Source organism: Petaurus breviceps, unplaced genomic scaffold (genome assembly GCF_028583685.1).
Source record: "Petaurus breviceps papuanus isolate PSGF00001 unplaced genomic scaffold, PetGlider_PUasm1.0 90630, whole genome shotgun sequence".
NCBI lineage: Eukaryota > Metazoa > Chordata > Mammalia > Diprotodontia > Petauridae > Petaurus > Petaurus breviceps.
Genome location: NW_027187291.1, coordinates 623,657 through 639,773, shown reverse-complemented (window position 1 = coordinate 639,773; position 16,117 = coordinate 623,657). Strand labels below are relative to the sequence as shown.

At 40.3% G+C, this 16,117-nt stretch overlaps 1 pseudogene; it reads left to right on the top strand.

The window, feature by feature from the left end:
* Positions 1 to 3,962: 3,962 nt before the first annotated feature.
* LOC138143204 (uncharacterized) overlaps positions 3,963 to 16,117 on the top strand; it is a 68,900-nt pseudogene continuing 56,745 nt past the window's right edge.

Below are 16,117 nucleotides of genomic sequence, written 5' to 3'. Positions count from 1 at the left end.
CAAATGTGACCTCAGTCACTTACTAGCTGTGTGACCCTAGGCAAGTCACTTAACCCAGTATGTCTCAGTTTCCTCATTTGTAAAATGAGCTGGAGAAGGAAATGACAAACCATTCCAGTATATTTACCAAGAAAACCCCAAATGGGATCACAAGGAGTGACATGACTGAACAAGTATTATAAGGGTGGTCTAGAGCATTTCACAGGGAACTGGACATGTACTCTGGGCCCTTGCTAAAGGATGTGCATGATCCAGCAACTAACCTTATATTGGCCTCTTGGTCTTCGTGTACAATCAGTAAAGATAATTCATAACCAAGCCAGGAAGAACAGCCCATACAGTAAGCTATAAAAGAAACTGAGGAGAGACAGCACCTCTTCTTTTTTGAATACTTCAACTTGGACTTCCAATAGAAGAGGAGGGATTTCTCTCCCTTACATGTACAGGCCAACTCCCACTCCCCAACCAGTGACAATGGTGACTTGCATTTCAGCCCCTTAGTGGCAAGAATGTGTGCTTGCACAAGTGAGCTCCTGGTTGCCTTCTCTGGTGACCAAGTCAAGAAGCATTTATTAAGCACCTACTGTTTGCCAAGCACTGTTCTAAGCTCTGAGGATTAAAAAAAAAAAGAATAAAAAGAAAATAGTCCAGGCTCTCAAGCAAGACAGTATGTAAACAACTATATACCAACAAGATGAACCAGATAAATTGAAGAAAATTCCAGGAGGAAGGAACTCTTAGTTTTCTAATGTGGACCATCAGGAAGTGCTTCTTGTAGAAGGAGGGATTTGAGGAGAGACTTGAAGGAAGGCAGGAAAGCCTGGAGGTAGAGGTGAGGAGGGAGAGCAGTTGAGGCCTGGGGATTAGTCAGTAAAAATGCATAAATTCAGGAGATGGAAAGCAAAAAGGGTAATATTGACAGATCTTAGAGTACGTGGAGAGGAATAAAGTGTAAGAGCACTGGAGAGGCAGGAAAAGGTCAGATCGTGAAAGACTTTAAAACCCAAAGAGGATTTTCTATATGAATCTAGAGGTAATAGGAGGTCATTGTTGATTATCGAGTGGAGAGGTAACATGGTCAGACCTTCACTTTGGAAAGATCACTTGGGCAGTTAGGTGGAGGATGGAACATAATGCAGATCTGAAGCAAGGATTCAAATCAGAAACCTATTTCTTTCATCTAGGCATGAGGTGATCAGGACCTGTAGTAGGTTAGTGGCAGTGTCAAAGGAGAGAGGGGACATGTTACAAAGAGAGATATTATGAAGATAAAATCAAGTCTTGGCAACAGATTAACTATATGGAGTTGGTTCAAGTGAAGAATGGAGGATGATACTGATGTTGCAAGCCTAGGTGACTGAGAAGATGGTGGTACCCTTGAGAGTAAAAGGGAAATTTGGAAGAGGGCAGGTACAAATTTTGACATATGAATGTAATAGAATATTACACTATAAGAAATGACAAAAATTAGGAATTCAGTATCTCTGCTTGAGGAGACAAAAATCCATAATGCCCTTGAAAATCTCTTATACAAGTCATTTCCATTCATAATTTATAGCAGGGGTAGAAAACCTGCAGCGGCCTTGGAGCCACATGTGGCCCTGTAGGTCCTTGAATGCAGCCCTTTGACTGAATGCATTTGGATGGAACTGCCTAGAGGGGAACCTGAGACCTTAAGGCCACATGTAACCCGCTTAAGTCCTCAAAGTAGTCTCAAGGCCTCAGGTTCCCCACCTCTGATTTAAGTATTCGCAAACAAAATTTTCAGAATAAGATAGAAGTTACAAAGGGCCTGGAGTCAGGAGGACCTGTGTTCAAATTTGGTCTCAGTCATTTTACTAGCTGTGTGATCCTGGGCAAGTCACTTAACCCTGTTTATCTCAGTTTCCTCATTTGTAAGATGAGTAGAGAAGGAAATGGAAAACCACTCAAGTATCTCTACCAAAAAAAACCCAAATGGGGTCACAAATAGTCAGACCCAATTGTACAAGAAAAAGTGAGCTACTCTTATTGTATAGTGAGGGTGGCATTGCCCAGAGAAAAAAGTTCAGGTAAAAGTTTAGTTAACAGCTTTGATTCACCAAACAGCATAATATGCACTTAACTTTTGGCACATCCTGAAGAATAATTTCCCTAAAACCATTAAATTCATCTTTGGTAACTCCCACCAGGGACTCTTCTTTCTGCCTAGTCAAAGGTGAACTCCAAAGATTTCTAAGAATTGAATGGAAAGCTTCATATTTCTCTGAGTCTGATCATTAACTTAATCCAGTTAAGGATGGGGAAAGGTTTGGGGCTTGAGTGACATTGATTCTCAAGGATCAATCAAGGGCATTGATCCTCATTCAGTCACCATTGGAATTTTACCTTATAAAAAAACAGTACTTTGTTGAACTTTGTGCTTTGAAAAAGATTGCAGGCAAGGACACTGATTAAGTATATTCTGATTATTCATCCATCTGTCTATCTATCTATCTATTCAGATATCTATCAATATCCTAATATTATTTTGTATTATGTAGAAGAAAGAGAGAAGAAGCTGGGAGGTTCACTAGCCTTTTACAAAGGGGAAAGGTTGTATGGACCAAAGTCAGCAAAACCAAGAAAACAATGTATACATACTTACTACAAAAAGAATGTTAAAATGAAACTCAACTCTGAGTATTTATACTGACCAATTTTGACTCTGGAGAAGAGATATGGAAGCACCTTTCTCCTTATCACTAGGGACTAAACATGTGAAATGACACATATGTAGTGACCCCTGTGAAGCTAGCCCCAAACTGTCAAACCCCTTATTCCCATGCAGGCCACCTACCCTAGGTTAAAGGTCATCTATGGGTTTGAGCTTCTAAAGACATAGCTCATAAACCACTACTGACATGATCCTGAATAGTCAACCAGAAGAGCTGTAGAATTAAAAAAAAAAAGTTGACCAGAGGACACAATTAGCTCATAGCAAAGATATTAATTGAAATGGCATATTAAAAAAAAGTCACCGTAAGCAAAGTAATTATAAAACATCTTCCCCATAAAACTCCCTCTCAAATTCCATTTTTACCACAAATGCACACAGCATCCTTGGGAAATGTCAACAAACATAGTCCACATGATCAAAGAGTCATGTATAGAGAACATACGTGGCCATGTAACAATTCCTGAGCTCCAGGATCCTGCATCTGCTCAGGATGTCACTGCACTCCTCCTCTCTGGACACAGGCATCTCTGCTGACCCAGGAGTTCTGTGGGCTTACTCTTTACCAGGAAGAGTCTCTGATGATTGGCAATTGCTACTCTTGATGGTACTCCACCACTCCTAGATGCCACCTAGCCTTATTCTCTACCACTTCAGGTCTGGGCTAAGTGGAACTCCTTTAACCTTTACCCTAGGACCAACAAGAATCTCAGCCTAGAGTTCTGCTTTGGGACTTGAGCAGGATCCCAACTCTAGGCACTGGATTTTTCCCAACTCTTTTCACTAACTTCACCAGACTCTGCAACTGAACTGTGAGATTGATTAAACACCTATCTCTTACTATGTTTTTGCTGACTTCTCCCTGCAAGATACCATTGCTCTGATGGTGGGGAAATAAGAGGAAAAAATCTTCACTACCATCCTTCCCCTTCAACCTGTGCTGGACTGTGGCAGAGATATTAGGAAAAAGTAAAAAGTGAAGTCTCAAAAGGTGAGTTCTTCCTTCTTAGCTGACCAGCTTGTGAACTATTTCTTTAGAGATGACCTGCTTTTGGGGGCAGAACCAAGATGGTGGCATAGAAGCAGGAAAACTACCCAAGCTTCCCCCATAACCACCTCAAATACCTACAGAATATGGCTGTAAACAAACTTTAGAGCTACAGAACCCACAAAGTGACAGAGAGAAACAAATCTCCCACTGAAGACAGCCTGGTAGGCCGGCAGAAAGGGTCTATTGCAGCACACCGAGAGCAGAGCCCAGCCCCACATGAGCCAGCGGTTTTTGCCCCAGGGCAGCCCTGACCAGCAGCGGCTGGAGCGGACTTCTGGAGAGTGGACTTCCGGAGAGTGGATCACCAGCAGCTGTGGCAGTTTACAGAATTATCACACCAAAAATGCCAAGGACAAAATAAAAGGTCAGTGTAGAACTCTGTTTGAACTGGGGGTGGGGAAGAAAACAGGGAGGTCTGGCCCCTACCCCTTGGGGTGAGAAGTGGAAGAGGTGCACTGGCCCTGGAGCTGCCACTGTGTGGCTTCAGAGCTCCTGGCCTACAGATTATAGGCAGACCAATCGACCATTCTGAGGAGTAATCACTCTTTTTTTTTTTAACTTTTTTTTTTTTATTAAGCAATCAGGGTTAAGTAACTTGCTCAAGGTTACACGGCCAGTTATTTATGGATGTGGTGCTGAGTGTCTGAGCCTGGGATTCGATCTCCAGGTCGTCCCAACACTGGAGCCGGTGCTCTTACTCGCTGAGCCACCTGGCCGCCCTGGAGTAATCACTCTTGCTTTAACCTGCTTGGATCTGGATCGCTGTCTTAGGTGGAGGTCCTGCAGCGTGTGACCAGGTGCCAGAGCCAGTGGAGGCTTCAGAGAGGGCACCCAACTAATAGCTCCAGCAGCTTCGAAAACCCCAGCAATTTGGGACAAAGCTCCCCTCTCTGGAAGCAGAGTTCTACTGTGGCAAAAAGCTCAAAAGTCAAATAATTGAGTGGCAACGTGAGTAAGCAAAGGAGCAGTCAAAACTTAGATTCCTATTTTGGGGAAAAAAAGAATCAAAGCATGGAGTGGGAGGAAGGCAATGAAGTCAGAACTCCTGCACCAAAAGCTTCCTAGAAAAATATGAACTAATTATAGGCCATAGAGGAGCTCAAAAAGGATTTTGAAAACCAAGAAAGAGGAGTGGAGGAAAAATTGGGAAGAGAAATGAGAATGATGCAAGAAAATCATGAAAAGAGAGTTAACAGCCTGCTAAAGGAGACCCAAAAATACACTGAAGAAAATAACACCTTAAAAAATAGACTAACAGAAATGTCAAAAAAGGCCCAAAAAGCCAATGAGGAGAATTCCTTAAAGAAGTCAAATTTGCCTGATGGAAAAGGAATTTCAAAAACTCACTGAAGAGAATAACTCCTTCAAAATTAGATTGGAGTGATTGGAAGCTAATGACTTTATGAGAAATCAAGATACTATAAAACAGATCCAAACAAAGGAAAAAGTAGAAGGCAATGTGAAATATCTCATTGGAAAAACTATTGACCTGGAAGATAGATCCAGGAGAGATAATTTAAAAATCATTGGACTACCTGAAAGCCATGATCAAAGCATCATCCTTCAAGAAATTCTCAAGGAAAATTGCCCTGATATTTTAGACCCAGAGGGCAAAACAGAAATTGAAAGAATTCACTGATTGCCTCTTGAAAAAGATCCCAAAAAGAAAACTCCTAGGAATATTATAGCCAAATTCCAGAATTCCCAGGTCAAGGAGAAAATATTACAAGCAGCCAGGAAGGAACAATTTGAGTATTGTGGAAACACAATCAGGATAACACAAGATCTAGCAGCTTCTACATTAAAAAGCTTGGAATATGATATTCCAGACATCAAAGGAGCTAGGATTAAAACCAAGAATCACCTACCCAGCAAAACTGAGTATAATGCTTCAGGGGAAAATATGGTCATTCAATGAAATAGATGACTTTCAAGCATTCTTGATGAAAAAAAAAACAGTTGAATAAAAAAATTGACATTTAAATACAAGAAGCAAGAGATGGTAAACAGGGAAAAGAAATCATAAGGAATTTATCAAAGTTGAACTATTTTCATTCCTACATGGAAAAACAATAATTGTAACTTATGAAACTTTTCTCCATATGAGGATAGTTGAAGGGAAAAAATATATATATATATGTATGTATACATACATATATGTCTATATAGGAGGGTATATATATGCATATGAATACATATGTGTGTATATATGTGTACCGGCATACATAGACAGGGGGCACAGGATCAATTGAATAGAAAGGGATATTTAAAAAAAATAAAAATTAAGAGGTTGTAATGGGAATGCAAATTTGAAAGATCTTCCCTGCCCCTAGGCTAAAGTGCACCAGAAGCCTGGGGAGGGAGGCTTGTTTTTCAGTAGATACTTTTTGATTGGCCAGTGGGTCAATAAGGCTGTTACATTCTCTGAGCCAGGAGAAGGCTATATAAGCCCTGATGTGTAGCTTTGTTTTGGGACTCACTTTGAGAAGTGTTCTGTGATTTGATCTGAATTATGGGAAGCCGTTGTTGAGAGTCCCCCGGCTTTGAAAAACCCAGATGTGGAAACCCAGATGTTGACTGGGTATGGATGTAATGGTTGGACAGTTTGGAAAGCTGTCTACTTGATCTGTTAATGTCTTGATAATTCTGTCTGTATATTTTGAAGTTTGGGGTGCTGACCTTTTTCCCCTGAACAAGGTAAAGGATATATGTCTGACTGATTAAAGTAAGCTTGTTAACCCATTTTGAGTTGCTTTCCTTTAACAAAGCAGATCCAAGAACCTGTATGGGCGGCAAACCCTGAGGACGCTTGGGGTGCTTGCTGCTACAGAGGTGAGAGAAGAATATAATGAGAGGAGATAGGGAAAGACAGAATAGGGTAAATTATCTCATATAAAAGAGGCAAGGGAAAACTGTTACAATAGAGGGGAAGGCAAAAGGGGATGAGTCGACCTTACTCTCATTGAATTTGGCATAAGGAGGGAATGACATACACACTCAATTGGGTTTCTTACCCTACAGGAAAGTAGGGGGGAAGGGGATAAGAGGGGGGATGATAGAAGGGAGGGCAGACTGGGGGGGAGGGTTGTTAGAAGCACACATTTTTTAAAAGGGACAGGGTCAAAATACAAAATAGAACAAGGGGGGGCAGGATAGGATGGAGGGAAATATAGTCAGTCTTTCACAATGTATTCACTATGGAAATGTTTTGTGTAACTACACATGTACAACCTATATTGAATTGCTTATCTTCCCAGGAAGGGTGAGTGAAGAGGGAAGAAGGGAAAGAATTTGGAATTCAAATTTTAAAATCAAATGTTTAAAAAAAATTAATTTTTTTATATGCACTGGGAAATAAGACATATAGGCACTGGGTATGGAGATCCATCTTGCCCTACTGGAAAGTTGGAGGGGGAATGAGGGAGGATATAGAAGAGAGCAAATTGGGGGAGGGGTATTCAGTGGGATTGATGTTCTGGGGTGGCAGGTAGGGGAAAGATGTTAGAGAAAATTTGTAAATCAAAATCTTGTGGAAATGAATGTTGTAAACTAAAAATAAACACAAAATTTAATTTAAAAAATAAAAATAATTTAAAAATAGAGATGACTTGCTTTTAAAGGGCCCACTGGGGCATGGCTGGTCCTAGGCCAGCCAGCTATCAGTTGCCCTCATCCAGTGGTCAATGTCTTGTAATTTCAGGTTAATTGAGAAACCATTGCACACTTTATTATTAGATTGTTTAGAAAATTCCCCATAACTTATTAGACAAGGCCATTGTGTTAATTGGTTCTATTTTACTGTTTCTTTATTACAAGGGAGTTCTCATTTGAAGTTAGGGTATAATTATGGAAGAATGATCATGTAATAGGCCTAATAGGACCAGATCCCAGATTTTCCCTGATTCAGCTTTTTCCCCCAACCCACAACATGGGGAAGCCTAGTCCCCTCCTCCTACTCTAATCCTTAGGGATTAGCTTTCCCTAAATAGAGACAGTTATCCCTGGAACTCAATTCTGACATAGCTTCCTGATCACCTAAAGGCATAAAAAGTCCCAGCCATGAGTAGTCAGTCCTCTCAGAAGTGGTGGATTTCTAAAGACCATGCTAGTCACCATATCTTTGATCATATCCTACACTGGTGACCAGACACATTTCATAAAGAGCTGTGTTCCTAAGAATGCTCATGACAGAGTATCCTCCAACAGATCTTGAGGCAAAAACAAAAGGCATCAATAAAAGAAATCTGCTAAACGAGACAATGTTTTCAAAGTAACTCATTGTTAAAAAAGAAAATCACCATTCCATGGTGTTTGCAAAGCCAAATGTATGAAACAGTGTTGAATCAGAAGACCTGTATTTGGATTCCATCTCTACAAGATGCATGATGGGTGAAATTAGGAGGTAAATTGTGCTCCAGTTTCTTCATCTACAAAACAAGGGGGGCAGAGCTAGATGATCTCTAAGGCCCATTCTGGCTCTCAGTATGGGATCATTTCAAGTGATTTCTCTGGTGCTGGGTTAGACTCCCCATCTCTCACTTAGGTCTTCATGTGACTAAAGCAAGCACATATTGCTGAGGTGATAGTGAGGATTGAAAGGGCACTTGATCTATGGTCTCCAGCAGTTGTTCTCTGAGCAAAGCCAATTGGACATAAAAGGAGGAAGGAAAAAAAACCTTAGCTATCTTTAAGGAAGCATAAAGGCCACTTTTAGAAGACGGTAAAGAGAAAGGGGCCCTTACTTTTTTTTTACCCCCAGTGATAAGTAAGATTTAGAATCTTCTTATGCAGTCAGCTAGGTGGTGCAGTGGATATAGCTCCAGCCTTAGAGTCAGGAGGACCTGAGTTCAAATACAGCCTCAGACCCTCAACACACTTACTAGCCATCTGACCTTGGGAAAGTCACTTAAGCCCAATTGCCTTGCCTTCCCCTCTCCAAAAAAAAGATATATTAGAGCCTTCCTATGGTCATTTTTCTGAGTGCCAGTAACCATATACTTCTTTCTTTCCTTCCTCACTCCTTTTTTTTTCTCCCTCCCTCCCTTCCCTGGGGAAAAGAGAGGATTCCACAGGAAATAAGCTCTTATAGAATCTAAGGACATTTTCATATTGAATTTTACAATCCAGATTATATCAGAAACATTAACAAAATACACACATTCTCCCAATGTCATCATCCCAAATTCAGGAGTCTTGGATAATTCAATCTGTAATTTCAACACAGGTGGGGTCATTCAGATGTGGAAGTACCCTTCAGTGGTACAGATTGCAATTCAACCATTTCTTGTGAATGGCAGCGCAACTGAAAGAGCACTGACTTTGAAGTCAGCAAGCCTGGTTTCTAATCCTTGTCTGACTTTAATTGTGTGACCTTGGGCAAGTCCTTTTACACTTATGGGCCTCAGTTTCTTTCTAATAATAATAATAGCTAACATTTATACAGCACCTATTATATGCCAGGAACTATGCTAAGATCTTGACATATATCATCTCCTTTTTCCTTACAACAACTCTGGGAGGTAGGTGCTATTATTATCCCCACTTTACACATGAGGAAACTCAGGCAAACAGAAGTTCAGTCATACAGCTAATAAGGGTCTGAGACTAGATTTGAACTCAGGTCTTCCTGACTCCAGGTCTACTCTATCCACTATGTCACAGGTCTGACAGTTTATCTGTAAAATGAGGGAGTTGGACTAAATGGCTTCTGTGGTCATGTCCCAACCTGCTACTCTCCTGATCTTCCTCTTTTTGGGGAACTTGTCATCCTATATATATGACTAACTCTGAAACTCATACCTCCTCAGCACCCCCTGCCTCTAAGATCCTTGTGGTTGGAGAGAGTAGAGAGTGGGATCCTCCATTTGAGGAGGGCTCCCAGGGCATTCCTCATTATTTCCCACCCTTGCTGCAAGACTTCATACCCTGAACAGGTTACCCTCGTTCTCTCCCTTTTCAGCTTCTTTTTAATGTCTTGTCTTCCCCCCATTAAATTTCGAGCTCCTAGAGGGCAGGGATTGTCTAATATATATTATTTGTATCCCTGGTAGGTACTTAAATATTCATTGACTGACTGACTTTCTGGCTCTAGGTCTATGATTCTAATCTTGTACAATTGTCGCCCATGTTTTCCCATATATCAGTCTTCTGGGTTCACTCTCCCAAAATTAGCTGACTACGTATCCCCTTCAGGGCTCCAGAGACACTTATGAAGGGCAGTAGGGTAGTCTTCACTAGTGATACTAAGGTCTCAAGCCCTCATTCCAGTGTTCTCCCCATGATTACAAGTCAATTGCCATTTAGTCAACCAGAATCAATAATTTTTTAGATGGTAGTTACCAAGACAGTACTTTAAGAACTGTTGTTATGAAACATCTCTTGTCCCAAAGTCTGTGATACAGTCTTCCACAATTGTATACAGAGTCCAGGGAAAGGGGGTTCAAGCTTAGAGAGAACATGTGGCAAAGGGGTAACTAATAGTTCTGGGCTCCTAGGAGTCTTTTACTATCCACTGTAGGGCATTATATAGCTTCTTTGTTGGGCTCCTTATGGAATTATGAATCTATATCCAATCTGTCCTTGGTTCTCAATGCAGACACTGACACCAGCTGGTCTGGGGGTACCACTAGGACACTGACGGGAAGGCTGACAAATCCAAAATCCCCTGGACTCTTCAAAGCTCAAAATGTCTTTCTCTGGTTAGAGAGAAGTGGAATGAAAATTTCAGCCTACACGTCTCCTTACCATCATCCTCCATTCTATCCAAATAAGCTTTTCCTTCTCAAGAGGTTTTCTCACAATGCCATACTGGCTCTAATCTCTGAAGTTCTCAACAGATTTGAAAATTACTGAAGATGGCTCTTCGGGCCATTCTCAGCTCATCTGAATATTCTTCTTCTGCAATGTGCCATGTACAATATCATTCCAGTTCCAAACACTTTCCACACCTTATCTAAAGCCTAAGATTGATTTTGTTCTTGTTCTTACCTCATCTTACTGCTTATTTTAAGTGGGGAGGGGTGGCTTGATTAAGTCAATTTCACCCTTAAATTTATAAATCTGCCACAGGGGCTCTACCCAAAAACCTTTTTCCTGCTATATGTAAATTAGTATACTAAAGTGCTGAGGGTATAAAAATGAAAGATGACAATCTCTCCTCTCAAGCACATTACAATCTAGTAAACTCACACATAAATTATTATACTCTATTTCCCTGTTTCCAGTCTCTTCCTGATCAATAGATTGAAGACTAATCTTTCTAAATTATTGCCTTGATCATGTACCCTCCCCTAATTCATTACATACTTCCATTTAAAACACCTCAACCTGGTTCTTGGGCCTCTCCATAATTTGAATCTATTCTACCAATCCAACATTATCCTCACTATTCCCCAACATGCATCTAATTAGATGATTCACATCCCTGAAATGCTAATCTCTGCCTCAATGCTTTTGTTCATGCCATGGTCGCTACATGGAATTCCTTACTTCTTTTTCTCCCTCCTCCAATTATTCAAATTCTTCCAGTTTTCAATGCCTAGCAAATGTCTCATCCTTTCCATTAAGCCTTCCTGGATCAATCAATCAGAGCATTTAAGTGATTACAATAAGCCAGGCACTATGCTAAACTTTGGGGATGTAAAGATATAATTATCTCCTAACACTTAATAAAACAACAAATATTTATTGAAAGTAAAGCTCTGTTCTAGGAATTGTAGAGGATTAAAAAAAAGAAAGATCCTGTAATCCTAGTCTTCCAAGACTTGACAGTTTTAGTTTAGGATGACTCTAAAATACACACACACATGAAGAGTTAGAAGAAAATATTGATATGAAAAGATACAAGAAAATAAATTGTAAGAAAGGGCTCCAGGGAAAGACTTCAGAAAAAGTGAGGCTGGGCCTATGCTAAAAGAGACCAAGAATGTAAAGAGGAAAGCTTTCTGCAAAATAGATGCTTTTACCTTGAAAAGGAGGTGAATGCCTTAAGTGCATATGAAAAGGTCAGCCTGACTATGAACTGTGCCCCAGGGCATAGACTACATTCACACCTTTGTCATCTACTTAATATTCCCAAAGGTAAATAGAAGGTGGAAAATGACTGAACTGAAACTAATCACCCTAAAGCTCTGGTTCTCAAAACTTTTTGATCTCAAGACCCTTTTACAGACTTAAAAATTAATGAGGGCTCCAAAAAGCTTTATTAGATATTAAAACTGATAAAATTTAAAAATGTGTATTCATTCATTTAAAATAATAAACTGAGATGAAAACTAATTCTTTTCTCTTCTCCTCCTACTCTCATCCCAATCAACCCCAGCCCTCCTTTTTCCATAGTCCATATCCTCTTCTGCTTTACCATCCTCCCCATCCATGCCTTCTGTTATTAACTGAGTCCCCTTAATCCTAGATTTTTCCACTTTACACTCTATCATTTTCTGATGCCAATAGAAATCTCACTTCCTTTGAAGGACACTTCAACCTTCACTACTCTCCATCATTGGGTGCTCCTCTCATGCCCTGAAAACAGATTGTTTGAGAAAGACTAGGCACACTTCTTGCTTTCCATTGACATTTCCAGACTGTCCCTTTGCCACCAAGACACAACCACCTTATCTCCTTTGAATTTTACTCTATCACATAGTCCAGATTTCTATCAAAGTCACTTATCTGGGTCATTCTTCCTTTTTCATTAAGAAGCCCAGTTTTGGGCTTATAATCTTTTTTCCACCCCCAAACTGTTTTGCAAACACAAGAATTGTAATATTAGTACCCTCTAGAACACCTAGACTTCATCAGTTCTTTCAATTTCCATGACCTAGTTCTGGATCTGAAGTCTGAAAAACTTGAGTTCCAATCCTGCCTCAGATGTTTACTACCTGTGGGACATTGAACAAATTATTTATATTCAGGGGGACTTACTCTTCTCATCTGTAAAGTGAAGGTGTTGTGCTCTAGGGATCTTGGGAATCCTGAAATTTAAGGGCAAAAGGGTGCAAGTCTGCCTCAAAAGAATTGGACCACTCAAGCCTCCTTTCAGTCCAAGTAGTGAGTTTATTATTTTTTTTATTTAAATTTATTTATTTACTTTTAGTTTACAACATTCAGTTCCACAATCCCTTGAGTTTCAAATTTTCTCCTCCCACCCCATGGGGGCATGTAATCAAATATAGGTTCTCCAAATACCTTTACATTGAATATCAGTCATATTGTAAAGGATTATAACCAATGGGGTGAACAATGAGAAAGAAGGGACAAAACAAAACAAAACACAAAAGAGAGAACAAATCGTTTGCTTCAATCTGCAGACTCTGTAGTTCTTTCTCTGGATATGGATATTCCTTTCCATCATGGGTCTTTTGTAGTTGTCTTCTAATCTTGTATTGCTGAGAGGAGCCCAGTCTATCAAAGTTAGTCATCACACATACTGATGTGTCTGTAATTATGTACAAAGTTCTATTGGTTCTGCTCTTCTCACTGAGCATCAGTTTATAGAAGTCTTTCCAGGTTATTATGACGTCTGTCTGCTCATTTCTTATATACACGGCAGTATTCCATTACATTCACATATCACAACTTGTTTAGACATTCCCCAATTGATAGGCATCCCCTTGATTTCCAATTCTTTGCCACCACAGAAAGAGCCACTACATATTTTTGTACATACAGGTCCTTTCCCCACTTGTATGATCTCTTTGGGATAGCAGACCTAGTAGTTGTATTGTTGGGTCAAAGGGTATGCATTTTTTTTTAAAGCCCTTTGAATATAGTTCCAGATTGCTCTCCAGAATGGTTGGATCAGTTTACAACTCTACCAACAATGCATTAGTGTTCCAATTTTTCCACATTCTCTCCAGCATTTATCATTTTCCTGTTTTGTCATCTTAGCCAATCTGGCCAGTAAGATGTAGTACCTCAGAGTTGTTTTGATTTGCATTGCTCTAATCAACAGTGACTTAGACCAATTTTTCATATAATTATAGATATCTTTAATTTCTTCCTCTGAAAAATGTCTGTTCATATCTTTTAACGATTTTGTCAATTGGGGAATGATTTGTATTCTTATAGATTTGACTCAATTCTCTGCATATTTTAGAAAAGAGGCCTTTATCAGAAACACTAGTTGTAAAAATTTTTTCCCAATTTTCCACTTCCCTCCTAATCTTGGTTACATTGACTTTATTTGTACAAAAACTTTTCAATTTAATGTAATCAAAATTATCCATCTAACTCTTGTTTGGTCATAAAATCTTCCCTTCTCCATAAATCTAACAGGTAAACTATTCCTTGCTCTCCCAGACTGCTTATCAGCCTTTATAGTTAGATCATGCACCCATTTAGACTTGATTTTGGTATATGGTGTAAGATATTGATCTATATCCAGTTTCTTCCATACTATTTTCCAATTTTCCCAGCAGTTTTTGTCAAATAGTGAGTTCTTATTCCAGAAGCTGGGGTCTTTAGGTTTATAAAACAGTAGATTACTATAGCCATTGACTGCTGTGTCTCCTGTACTTAATCTATTCCACTGATCCAAAGTAGTGAGTTTATATTAAAATACCTAATGGGGTGGGGCAAGATTCTTAGTGAAACAGGCCAGATTTTAAGAATTTGAGCATTTGATGAAGGTAAGATAGATATTTTATACAGAAAGATTGTGGGAAGATCTGGATGAGATTAAGGAGTGGCAAGTAGCCTGGAGTGGGCCACATACAGATAGCTGAGAGAGTTTAAGCAGCTAAGGAGCCACAGGGAAAGGGTAGTTGAAAAGATTATTGACTGGGGTGGGCTGGGTGCCAAAGGTGAATGCCAGAGATCTGGGTTTGGGGGCTTTGGGGACCAGGTCCCAAAGATATGATCTTTTCCTTTAAGGGGTCCAGTGCAAATCCATCTACAATCAAAGGGATTAAATCAGAAGACCTCTAAGATCCTTCATACTTCTAAATCTAGAATAGATTATCTTCACTCTAGACTAGCACTCAATGTAAATTGTTAGACCTTTGTTTTTATCACTCTTCACTGTACTAGCTTCCTAATTATTACTCTAAAATCTTGTTCTCTGATTATAACTTCCTCTTTCCCTTTGCCTCACTCCTCCTAAAACTCCTCCTGATCACAGGATCATAAATTTAGAACTGAATTTAGTACCCCTAATTCATTGTGTTCTCCTGGTCTGACTCCACTTCATAGACCTATTCACCCACATGGCATTCTATGCCTCTCTCACAAACATGAAGACAGGACAAGGTCTTATATACAGGAGGTTGTGGGAGGAATCTAGGGGTGGTCTAAAGGAAGGAGTTTGGGGAGGGTCTTCAGGAGGAGTTAATGAGGTCAATGAGTGATTAAGGGTGGGAAGTAGCAGGAGGCTACAGACAATGGTGGGCTAGGCCAGTTCAAGGGTGGATAAATGTTTTGATAGGCTCAAGGGTGGGAAGTAGATGAACAATGGAGGGCTAGAGAAGCTGAGAAGCTAGAAGCACTGAGAGAATTGAAAGAATCTGGCTTACACTTCCAGATGGGGCATCTGTCCTTATCCTCCATTCTTCAGAAGCTGTGCACATGTCCATGTTCTCCAAAATAACCAAACATGACCAAGAACCTGAGGTCAGGCTGAGCACAAAACAGCCTCCTAGCTGTCTGACCTAATGGAACCTGAGAAGTCAGGCCCCCCCCCCCAAAAAAAAACATACACACACACACAAAACAAAACAAAAACTGCACTCCATGGTACTAAGGAAAGAGAGAAGCTTAAGTACCTTCCAGTCCCAGCTGGAGAAGAGCTTGAGATTAGCAGTGTTCTCTGTCAGGGAACCATAAAAATGAAGGGGTTACCCATAAAGAGGGTTAGAGTTGCTCTGGAGACCCCAAAATACCAACAGACCAGGTCTTGCCAAATGATTCTACTCAAGTCTTCTCAGCCAAAGAAAAGCAAAGTTTATTAAAAGTTCTCTTGTGTTGGACAAAGAATAAGCCTGTGCTAGGTCATTCTATGGTGCTCTCACAAACATGGAGACAAGATGGGGTCTTATATACAGAAGGCTGTGGGAGGAATCTAGGGGTGGTCGAGAGGAGGAGTTTGGGGAGGGTCAATGAGTGATTAAGGGTGGGAAGTTGCTGGAGGCTACCTGGAGACTACAGACAATGGTGGGCTAGACCAGTTCAAAGGTGGATTGATATTTTGATAGGCTCAAGGGTGGGAAGTCTATAAACCTAGGTTTGGGCCCAACCACAATGTAAGGCTTAAGGCCTCATGCAAATGCCTCATCAAATGGGACAATTTAATCAGTTCAAGGGGGGTTCCCAGACCCTAAACCTCAAAGATTCAAGGAGAGCTCAAGGGGGGCCCCCAAAGCCCATACCTCATCACC